Source organism: Ranitomeya imitator, chromosome 3 (assembly GCF_032444005.1).
Source record: "Ranitomeya imitator isolate aRanImi1 chromosome 3, aRanImi1.pri, whole genome shotgun sequence".
Lineage (NCBI taxonomy): Eukaryota > Metazoa > Chordata > Amphibia > Anura > Dendrobatidae > Ranitomeya > Ranitomeya imitator.
The window spans coordinates 635283752-635292569 of NC_091284.1; positions in this window are offsets into that span (position 1 = coordinate 635283752).

Consider the following 8818-nt stretch of genomic DNA (forward strand, 5'->3'; position numbering starts at 1 on the left):
ACTCTCCCTGAGTTAAAACTGTAGTATTGTTGTTTCTAAATGTTTCTGAACTGGTTTTCTTTGCATTATTTGAGTTCTGAATGCACTGTTTTTTTTTTATTTTGACCATTTCTCCTTTTCAGAAAAAAATACAAAATTTATTGGTTGGAAATTCGGAGACATGTTGTCAGAAGTTTATAGACTAAAAGAACAATTTACATTTTACTCAAAAATATACCATATATACTTGAGTATAAGCTGACCCGAGTATAAGCCGAGGCACTTAATTTTGCCATTCAAAACTGGGTTAGCTTATTAAATCAAGTATAAGCCAGGTATGCATTGTCCCCTCATCCCTGTCCTGCTATGCGTGGCTCCACCCATTGCTGTCCTGCCATGTCTGGCTCCTCTGTCATTGTCCTGCTATGTGTGACTCCCCATCACTGTCCTTGTATGTGGCTTCCCCCTTCTTGTCCTGGTATGTGGCTCCCCCATTTTGTCCTGGTATGTGTGGCTCCCCATCCTGTCCAGCTACAGTCATTGCCAAAAGTATTGACACCCCTACAATTCTGTCAGATAATACTCATTTTCTTCCTGAAAATGATTGAAAACACAAATTATTTGGTATTATTATCTTCATTTGATTTGTCTTAAATGAAAAAAACACAAAAAGAATTGTCCTAAAGCCAAATTGGATATAATTCCACACCAAACATAAAAAAGGGGGTGGACAAAAATATTGGCACTGTTCGAAAAATCATGTGATGCTTCTCTTATTTGTGTAATTAACAGCACCTGTGTTAGGTCTCGAGTTCCCGCTTCTGCACAGGGGGAATCTTGAGGCATCTCCGCTGCGGTCTCCCATTCTTATCCAGCCGCAGTGGAGTCTGCTCAGCAGGGACGTCGGTCCCAGCGTCTTGCTCAGTCTCACGCTGTACAGAGATTTACTGCTGCTTCTTCAGCTTCTGCCATTAAAGTCAGTGCTGGTCAGCAGCGAGAGTCCTTGTCTGCACACACTGAGCATGCCCAGGGCAAGATCTCCCGTTGGAGATCGAGGGTCATGTGCTCAGGCTCTGCAGCACATTCCATTGGTCCTCTTGGCAGGTCTTGGAAGGGCAAAGTTTCTGTGGCCACTTCCTGTGCTGCAACTATATAAACTGCGCATGACCGCACGGCCATGCGCTAGTGTACAATTGTTAATGTGTGTATGTTGTGAGTGCAAGTCGTCCTTGGATACCCCTACCCTATTGAATGTCTGTTCGCGGAAGGTGTATGGTTGCTATCTAGCGCCCGACTTAGCCTACAGCACAAATCACACATTACAGCGTCCAGTTGCTGTGACCGCCAGTACGGCGCCGTGCACTTCCTCTGTGCTTTCCTTACCAAGCCTGGGTGGTTAGTGGCGTTCGTCAGTGCGGCACCGCATGCACTCTTGTGCCTTAAAATTGTTATTTAGTTTCCTTACACACCCAGTTGCGGTGTTATGCCAGCAAGGGTCTAATCGGACTTCAATCCTAGTTGGGGTTGAGTTCGCTGACTACTTGCTCGCGCTCTATGTGCGGTACCGCGGTCCTGTGACGCAACAGTATCGCTTCCTTCACGTTGGGTGAAGTTTAACCCACGTGTGTATACTTATGAGTACCGCCATATAGTCCGTCGTTACTTGGCAGCAGGTTCCATCCCTGCACGGTGGACCCCGGGCTGCGAACGCACCATACGCTATCTGTCTTAATATTTGGTGCGTTCCGCTAGCCCTAACAACCTGCAACTTACTTGTGGCACCTAAAAGGTGTTGGCAATAACTAAATCACATTTGCAGCCAGTTGACATGGATTAAAGCTGACTCAACCTCTGCCCTGTGTCCTTGTGTGTACCACATTGAGCATGGAGAAAAGAAAGAAGACCAAAGAACTGTCTGAGGACTTGAGAAACCAAATTTTGAGGAAGCATGAGCAATCTCAAGGCTACAAGTCCATCTTCAAAGACCTGAATGTTCCTGTGTCTACCGTGCGCAGTGTCATCAAGAAGTTTAAAGCCCATGACACTGTGGCTAACCTCCCTAGATGTGGATGGAAAAGAAAAATTGACAAGAGATTTCAACACAAGATTGTGCGGATGTTGAATAAAGAACCTCAACTAACATCCAAACAAGTTCAAGCTGCCCTGCAGGCCTAGGGTACAACAGTGTCAACCCGTACTATCCATCGGCGTCTGAATGAAAAGGGACTGTATGGTAGGAGACCCAGGAAGACCCCACTTCTTACCCCGAGACATAAAAAAGCCAGGCTGGAGTTTGCCAAAGCTTACTTGAAAAAGCCTAAAACGTTTTGGAAGAATGTTCTCTGGTCAGATGAGACAAAAGTAAGACTTTTTGGGCAAAGACATCAACATAGAATTTACAGGAGAAAAAAGGAGGCGTTCAAAGAAAAGAACACGGTCCCTACAGTCAAACATGGCAGAGGTTCCCTGATGTTTTGGGGTTGCTTTGCTGCCTCTGGCACTGGACTGCTGACCGTGTGCATGGCATTATGAAGTCTGAAGACTACCAACAAATTTTGCAGCATAATGTAGGGCCCAGTGTGAGAAAGCTGGGTCTCCCACAGAGGTCATGGGTCTTCCAGCAGGACAATGACCCAAAACACACTTCAAAAAGCACTAGAAAATGGTTTGAGAGAAAGCACTGGAGACTTCTAAGGTGGCCAGCAATGAGTCCAGACCTGAATCCCATAGAACACCTGTGGAGAGATCTAAAATTGGCAGTTTGGAGAAGGCACCCTTCAAATATCAGGGACCTGGAGCAGTTTGCCAAAGAAGAATGGTCTAAAATTCCAGCAGAGCATTGTAAGAAACTCATTGATGGTTACCGGAAGCGGTTGGTCACAGTTATTTTGGCTAAAGGTTGTGCAACCAAGTATTAGGCTGAGGGTGCCAATACTTTTGTCTGGCCCATTTTTGGAGTTTTGTGTGAAATGATCAATGTTTTGCTTTTTGCTTCATTCTCTTTTGTGTTTTTTCATTTAAGACAAATTAAATGAAGATAATAATGCCAAATAATTTGTGTTTGCAATCATTTTCAGGAAGAAAATGAGTATTATTTGACAGAATTGCAGGGGTGTCAATACTTTTTGCCATGACTGTATGTGTGGCTCCAACTGTTCTGTCGTGGTATGTGTGGCCCCCCCGTCCTGCTATTTGAGGCTCCCACCCATCCTGTCCTGGTACATGTGGCTCCCCAGTCCTGACCTGCTATGTGTGGCTCCCGCTCATCCTGTCCTGGTATGGCTCCCCCTGTTGTATACATGGCTCCCCCGGTCCAACATGGCTTACCCCCATCCGATTGCTGTATGCATGACTTCCCCCCATCCAACTCACCCTTCTCGTGCCATTGAGGCATCTCCATTTTCCCAGCAGTGAGCTTTCTTGTGCTGAGCGGTCATGTGGCACCACATATTATGGTAATGAATATGAACTCCTTGCCTATGGGAGTGGAGATGTGTACATATTCATTACCTTAATGAGCTGTACCACATGACTGCTCAGCACAGGAAGAGCCGCCGTTGCCTGGACAAAAATGCAGGGACTGAGATGCAGTGACAGCGTCAGGAGGGTGAGTATGATGTCTTCTGTTACCCGGCTCCTGCCACTGCTCTATCGCTCCCCCTCCCCCACTGGCTTTCTGGACAATAACTCGTGTATAAGCCAAAAGGGGAGTTTTTAGCATAAAAACAGTGCTGAAAATCTTGGCGTATACATGAGTATATACGGCACATATAAAGAAAAAACAGATAAACTTAACATTTTTCAGCGGTCTCTTAATTTTTGACAGAGCTGTGTAGCCCCATTCTTTGGATAACTGTGGGTCTCCATAGTCACACACCAAGCAATCACTAAGTTATCGGGTTATCCTATTTACCCTAACCGCTACGCCGGACTACATTTACCCAATCTGTTGATCAGACCCTTGGCACTGGGAATTTTCCCTGTGCTAGGACACATGGTTCCCTAAACAAGCAGCATACAGTTTCTGATGAAGGTCTATACCCAGACCAAAAACGTTTAATTGATCACTGTATGCAAAATAAATTGGAACCCCTTTTTTTCAAACACAATACATTTTGAGTGCAGAGTTTTTTTTCACTTATATTCAATTACAATTATGTTGGTTGTCATTGGAAACAGTAGTAAATCTTTTTGTCATACTCATCTTTTATAGCTTAGTCTAGCCAGGTAATTTTTCTTAAATCAGATTATTATAAAGTGAATGATGTAAACAGGATAGTTTCCAGAATTCGTATCACCGAATCAAACTCTGTGCAGACATTGAGCCAGAAAGATTGTCCTCTAAATTTGTGTCTTGACTATAATGCAAGTACAAGATGTATAATTCAATGTGCTAATAAAGTGACAACATTATTGTATATACAAATTATTCAGAGGTTGGCATATGTTTAAAATTGATTATAAGCAACCTCACCTAAATCAATATGTAATGAGGTTGCTAACTATTCTCATATTTTAAATGACAATTCTTTAATTTGCATCCTAATATTAATGTTTTTTTAGAGTCATCCATGTTTTCTTTCAGTGTAACATGACATATTAGCTCTCAGCTTTGGACATGCAGTTAAAAAATGATTTTTGTAAATTGAAAAAGTAGTTACATAGATGACTGCTTCTTGTTACTTAAAGAGAACCTGTCAGCAGGATTGTGCACAGTAACCTATACACAGTATGAGGTCGGGGCCGTTATACTGAATAAAATGACTCCTTGGTTGATTAAATCCATCTTGTGGTTGTTGTTCAATCTTTATTTTCAGTTTTGAGTTTTGAGTTAACCCCTTAGTGACAGAGCGATTTTGGTACTTAATGACTAAGCCAATTTTACAATTCTGACCACTGTCATTTCATGAAGTTATAGCTCTGGAACGCTTCAACGTATCCCGCTGATTCTGAGATTTTTTTTTATAACATATTGTACTTCATGTTAGTGGTAAAATTTCTTCGATAAAACCTGCGTTTATTTATTTTAAAAAATTGGCAAAAATTTAGAAAATTTTGCAATTTTCAAACTATTAATTTTTGTACCATTAAATCAGAGAGTGGTGTCACACAAAATAGTTAACAAGTAACATTTCTCACATGTCAACTTTAGATCAGCACAATTTTGGAAGCATCATTTTTTTTGTTAGGACGTTATAAAGGTTAAAAGTTGACCAGCAATTTCTCATTTTTCCAACAAAATTTACAAAACCATTTTTTCAGGGACCACCTCACATTTGAAGTGAGTTTGAGGGGTCAATATAGCAGAAAATAACAAAAGTGACACCATTCTAATAACCGCACCTCTTAAGGTATGCAAAACCATATTGAAGAAGTTTATTAACCCTTCAGGTGCTTCACAAGAATTAAAGCAATGAGGAAGGAAAAAATGAACTCACCTCAATGCCAGCCGAGCCAGCTGCATCCGCCAGTGCTCATCTCAACGGCAGCCAGTCCAGTTGCACCTGCCAGTGCTCATCTTAATGGCAGCCAATCCAGTTGCACCTGCCAGTGCTCACCTCAACGGCAGCTGAGCCTGCTGCACCCGTCAGTGTTAATCTCAATGGCAGCCGGGCCAGTTGCACTTGCCAGTGTTCATCTCAATAGCAGCCTGTCCATCTGTAACTGTGGTTCCTGTCATCTTCCCCTGCCTGCATCTGTTGGACATTCCCTCAGGCTGCCCCAGCTACCGTTCAAAGGAGTCAGCTGTCATCTACCTAAGATCAGTCTTGGAGCAGCACCTGGACTACCTCATTTGTCTCTCCTCAGATTTCAGTCTCGTTAGCTGCTACAGATCTGTGGTCAGATTGGGCAAGGCTCCTAGTCAAGCCGTTCCAGCCCTTCCTTGGGTTTTGCATGGTGGTTCCACCACCCAGCCCATTACAACTGCCACTATAACCAAAGCTGGCAGTTGCACCACTTGAGCTGAACGCAGAAGAAAATATGTCCCCCAAAATATATTTGACTGGTCATTGACTCTGCTTTTTATCACCTGTGCCACCACTCTCCTGATCTGATGACATGACCTGCTAGCCACCTCAGTCTGGTTTACAAATCATTCCCACTAAACAATCATTTTTATCATGACTGCCATATTAATAGTCACCATCATCATCTCAATCATGATTTCATCATCGTTGACTTGGCTGACATTTGTATTAATACGCTAAATGTTCTGATAGCCTTGTCACAGTATACAATACAACATGATATACAAAAAGGTCAGATTCAGCACTTTTTAAAAATATTGCTTTGTCAACCCTAACCATTAAATATACCATATTTTCCAACATGTAAGATGACTGGGCGTATAAGACGACCCCCAAACTTTTCTATTTAAAATATAAAATCTTCTTAAAAGTCAGGGGTCTTCTTATATGCCGTGTGTTGTCTTATAGGGCGGGTGACCAATGCGCATATGGTGGGGTTGAGTGGTACCGATGACGAAAAGAGGGGGTGTCTCACAGGGAAGGTGTAAGTGGAGTATCCCCATTACCCCATTGTAGCAGCAATGCTCTCTGTGCTGTGGGGGGCAGCGTCGGCGGCTCCTCTCTGTGCCGCGTGGGGTCTCCATGCTGGGGGCGGCGGCGGCTCTTTTTTGAGCAGTGTGGGGGCTCTGTGCTGGGGGCTGCGGTGGCATATCTTTGTGCAGCATTGGGGCCCCGCCGGCATTTCCTCAAAGACCGGAGGCACTGGCAGCTCCATTGCTGCGATGCGGTGGACTCCGGGAAAATGGCTGATGGGGCGGTGCATGCTCAGATTCAGATCTCGTCTCCTGAGATCTTGGGATGAGATCTTTATCTGAGCATGCGCCGTTCCCAGCGGTCATTTTCCCGGAGGCACCGGCAGCTCCATTGCTGCGATGCAGTGGCCTCTGTGCTTTGAGGAAATGCCGGTGGAGCCCCGATGCTGCACTGAGATACCCCGACGCCACCCCCCCAGCACAGAGAGCATTGCTGCTTTGCTACAATGAGGTAATAGGGGATACTCCACTTACATCTTCCCAGTGAGATGCCCCCTCTCTTCGTCATTGGGGCCACTCCCCCCACCCACCATATGCACCCGCCCTATAAGACGAGACCAGGTGTATAAGATGACCCCCAACTGTTAAGAAGAATTTCAGGGGTTAAAAGGTCATCTTATACGCTGGAAAATACAGTATTACAAAACATTTCATCTCTTGAACATTCTGCCTAACATAACCACAAGTCCCAGGAAAAACTTTACTGGCTGAAATATTTCAAACCAAAACATAGGTTTGAAATGTGTCAACCAGTAATGCTTCTCCTGGAACTATTTAATAGTAAAAAAAAAAAAAAGATTGCTGCTATGTTCTCGATTTGGCCTTTATATGTTGCATCTTGTGAAATATATTAATTACATTTAAATGGAACTTGTTTTCATGATATACCAGCAAAAGGTACTAGGAACATTTTATCAGCCTCCTAATTCTCTCTTTAATGATGTCTGTCTTAGGCTGGTTTCACACTTGCGTTTTGATCTTCAGCGTTTTAAACGCAAACGCATTTAAACGCATTTGGTGCAAAAACGCATTTAAATGCGTTTAAACGCTGCGTTTCTTAGGCGCATACATGTTTTAACGCAAATGCGGCGTTTAGACGCGTTTACAAGCATTTATTCCTGCGTTTGCGTTTTTGAAACGCATGATGAGAAGTGTGTGACAGCTGTCAATCATCAAAATCAACTAGAAAACCCACTATAAACAGAAATACCTAGGGTTAGGGTTAGGGTTAGGGTTAGGATTCTTAGCAAGCCTAGGGATCCTAACCCCAACCCTAGCCCTAAAACACAAACTCTAACCCTGACCCTAACCCTAACCCAAACTCTAACCCTAACCCTAACCCAAACTCTAACCCTAACACAAACTCAAACAAACTCTAACACAAACTCTAACCCTAACCATAACCCTAAAACACAAACTCTAACCCTAACCCTAAAACACAAACTCTAACACTAACCCTAATCCTAACGCAAACTCTAACCCTAACCCTAACACAAACTCTAACAAACTCTAACACAAACTCTAACCCTAACCCTAACCCTAAAACACAAACTCTAACCCTAACCCTAAAACACAAACTCTAACCCTAACCATAACCCTAAAACACAAACTCTAACACTAACCCTAACCCTAACGCAAACTCTAACCCTAACCCTAACACAAACTCTAACAAACTCTAACACAAACTCTAACCCTAACCCTAACCCTAAAACACAAACTCTAACCCTAACCCTAAAACACAAACTCTAACCCTAAAACACAAACTCTAACCCTAAAACACAAACTCTAACCCAAACCCTAACCCTAACCCAAATGCTAACCCTAACACAAACTCTAACAAACTCTAACACAAACTTTAACCCTAACCCTAATCCTAACCCTAAAACACAAACTCTAACCCTAACCCTAAAACACAAACTCTAACCCTAACCCAAACTCTAACCCTAACCCAAACTCTATCAAACTCTAACACAAACTCTAACCCTAACCCTAAAACACAAACTCTAACCCTAACACAAACTCTAACCCAAACTCTAACACAAACTCTAACACAAACCCTAACCCTAACCCTAACACAAACTCTAACACAAACTCTAACACAAACCCTAACACAAACTCTAACCCTAACCCTAATCCAAACTCTAACCCAAACTCTAACGCAAACTCTAACACAAACCCTAACACAAACCCTAACCCAAACTCTAACCTTAACCCTAACCCTAGCCCTAACCCTACCCTAGGGATCCTAACCCTAGGGATCCAACCCTAACCCTTAGG